This window comes from Aulonocara stuartgranti (genome assembly GCF_965226115.1).
Source record: "Aulonocara stuartgranti genome assembly, chromosome: 22".
NCBI classification, from domain to species: Eukaryota; Metazoa; Chordata; class Actinopteri; order Cichliformes; family Cichlidae; genus Aulonocara; species Aulonocara stuartgranti.
The window spans coordinates 7,599,557-7,603,341 of NC_138957.1; positions in this window are offsets into that span (position 1 = coordinate 7,599,557).

Consider the following 3,785-nt stretch of genomic DNA (forward strand, 5'->3'; position numbering starts at 1 on the left):
ATTCAGTGTAGAATCTAAGGTCTGTGGATCTTCCAGTGGTTAAGTACGTGAGACAAAGACGGATGCTGTGTTGCTTAAATGTAATGAGTTGATCCAGAGTGAAGTTACAGGATAAGGTGGTGCTCCTGAACAAACTGTGTTGGAGTGTTTCAGACCAGTACCGGTCCGTGAGTCGTGTGGTACGGGCCGCGAGAGTTGAGGCTCGGTTGTGAAATTTATGGTTTTCAGGGTTTTGCTGTTAACTCGGTTTCCCTGGGTTTTCCGTGTTGTAGTTGTGTCTCTTATTTTAAAAGAAATATTTACGCATTACCATAGTGACCAGGGAGTATTAAGGGGCAGAGAGGAGGATGTTACTCTTAATGTTGTTGGCACATTTCAGGAGGACGCTGCTAATAAAGTTACACAATTACACAGTGAATTTGTGTTTGTTATTATATTTACTATATTTATAAATACCACAGTTTTTGTCTTGGTCGTATCATTTTATTTTGTTGTATTTATCCGCGACACCTTAAAGGCGCTCCGTGAAAATATTCTCTGACAATAAACCGGTCCGTGGTGCAAAAAAGGTTGGGGGCCGCTGTTTTAGAGGGTTGAGCATGGTAGGCATAATGAGAATATCGGTGACGTAGTAGCTCAACCGGCTCACGATCCATCACAGCCCGCAAGCTATCGTAAGAGTGTGAAGTACATAAAGAAAGTTTTCTTGTCATTGGTTGAATTCAAATCCACTGAGAAGTCAACGAGGCTTGCAAGCAGTTGTATCAAATCTGACCACTAGAACTCTGGGAGGAGTGGAGATTCCATAAAACAACAAATATGACCTTTACCTCGAGCACACTTTGGGTGAGACCCATTATGTGATGATTATGAGAAAACTTCACAAAAATCTAACACTACTCTAGGAGGAGGAGTGATTGTTGTGAACAGGCAGACACCTCACCGTTGCATAAACACACTGCTTATTCAGCCCTGTCAGCTAATAGTTGAAAGACAAGAGAGGAGACACAGGGTTGGAAAAGATAGTCACTGAGTCTACAATCTAGCAGTGAGAACAGCTTTACAAGTTGCAAGAGGTTGCAAGGGATTAGATGGCAGCAGAGTCTGACCCCCAGTGCACCTGAAACCACCTCTGTAATCAAAGGCACAGAGAAAGTGCAGGGAAGAGAGTGCTTAAATGCACTTAGGCATGGAAAAAAAGCACTTGTATGAATGTTTGTGTGAACAGGTGAATGAGGTTTGTAGTAAAGAAGTGCTTCAAGTGCTCAAATAGAGTAGAAAAATGCAATACAAGTTCTATTTGCTGCTTCAGCTTTCAGTATGTTGTGCATTTAGAGATGCTCTCCTCCATACCTTGATGGTAAAGAGTGATAATTTGACTTGCTGTTGCCTTCCTATCAGCTTGAAGCAATCTAGTTATCAACAAGGCATTTTCACCCAAATAACTTCTTTTTAATTCAGTGTAAACAGTGTAGAAGTTTCTAAAATACCCAGACCAGCCAGTCTGGTGCCAACCATGGTACATTCAAAGTCACTTAAATCATCTTTCTTTTTCATTCTGATGTTCAGTTTGAAGTTCAGCTGGCAATAAGAAGAAATGCAAGTTTAAAGACTTCTGGAGGAGGCAAAAAGTACATTCCAAAAACAGTTTCATTGCTGAGACCCAGTCTAACTAAACTGAAAATACAAACAATAACTAAACAGGAGGGAAACACAGCTGGGACAAATCAGGGCTAATGAGACAAGGAAAGCAAAACCAGATACATTAACATGAGACACAGACTTTCAAAGTAAAACAGGAAACATAACACAGAGACGCGGACTTGACACGGGGATACAGCTGACAGGAGAGACAGCAACTATGGAACACAGACAGAAACCAGAAGACTAAAAATCTAACATTAGCCACACAGAGAACCTAAACTTAGAACAATCATATAACCCATTAGACAAAGAAAGCTAGAATATAATGAAATAAACAAAGTCAAAGAACCAAAAACACAAAACACTGGATTGATGACCCAGGCACCCTAACAGGTTTGATTTTTTAGATTCATTCATCTTTTATTTACAGTCTATGGAAGTAATCTAAAAGTAGCTGGAAACATTCCAGTAATTCCCAAGGAGGGAAAATCAGTCAAATCTGAATAAAGTATGTTAAGTTTCGACACTCTTTATATTTAGAGGGCACAGTTTCACTATACAGTGAAGAGCACAATGACTCTCCTGGAAATAGCACACAGTGAAAAGAGCTTCCTGTTTTCACTTTCATTCCTATTTTAAGTATTTGCAGCACTTTTAGAAAAGTCTCTATTTTAAGAATTGAACAGAATATTTTTTTAAAGCTACAAAGACAACAGAGACATAAAGAAGCGTGTTAGAGGAGATCGAAAACACTTTATGGAGTGGTCTCTCACTGCAGACTCCCTCTGTGTCTGACCGGCATCTCAGCCAAGACAGAGTGACTCACGCATCCTTTCTCTCCATGGGTGCCTGCTCTGCTTTGTAACCAAGCAGAAGGAAAACAACACTCTTAATATCTGTGTCTTTGATGCAAGTGCTGCTTTCCACTCCATCTGTTTCTATCTTTAATGCTGAGATTTTTTTCCTGTCATTGTCATAGTTTTTTGCGTTGTTATTTGAGTATGATAAAAGCAGTCTGCACCCACCCAGGTTCCTCCTGCTCAGCCTCTCTGCAGGAGGTCACATCTGACTATAAGACAGCTTATATTTGAGCTTAAGGGCTGTTAAGCTCTACATTTGGTCACCCCTAGTAGTGAATGGTATCCCTGTTTGAAACAGCAGTCTTCTCCACTCCGATCGTTTCTTTTCCTTACATTTACATCTGCATGATTGTCCTCCCATCACTGCACTGCTGAGCATCTCAAATGAAAATATATATCCTGGCAAGTTCTCTTTACACTCAACTTGAGTGCCTCCCAGAAGTTTCCTATAAGGTACAGGACGTCAGGTCGTTATGGTCATTTTAGTCCACAGCCATGATCTCAGTCAGGCACAGCAGAGCACAGAGTCATCCTCTTTCACTCGTCTCCTTCCACGCTGATGGTTATTGTCTGTTTATGAATACAGCTGGCAGCCTTACACATGTGTCATTAAATGTGCATAGACTTTGCAGTGTGTGCCAGCTGGCCAGAGAAATCTGTCTGATCTATCTGTCCCTACTATCTCACCAAAAAGGTTGCCAACAACATTGTCTCATAGCTGATTTGGAGCTTATAAAATCCATGTCGATGTCAATCCGTCAGCGTTCACCTGAGCCCATCCCTGTGGAGCTGTTAGCGATATAGTGCCAGGTAGTCCAGTGCTGGATGTTGGCTCTCTGTGGCTTTTATCACTCTGCTGGAAAGATCAAATTCAGCTGGGTATGAACCATATTGGGAATATTAGCACATTTATCATAGATATGTGGATGAAAGTGTGGGTCGTAATGTGATTCTGCTCAGTGTGAAGACTGATAAATTAGATGGAGAAAGGGAGGAATTGTCACAAAAAGATAATAATAAAGGATGCAAAGATTAAAAAACTGACATAAATTAGGATAACTTTTATGTGCATGGAGCTGTTAAATCAAAGCGAAGTGGTCGCTTCTTTCCATCTTCATCATTACGCTGAGTGAAGAGCGGTTGCTGCTGCAGCTCATCAATCATTCCACCGTGGTGCGATGCTGCCACTCCATGGTGGACTGAAGGAGTGCATGCCACTGAACAAACAGATCCATGTAATCTATATCAGTTTTCACAAACAAATGAAAATAAAGCCAATAC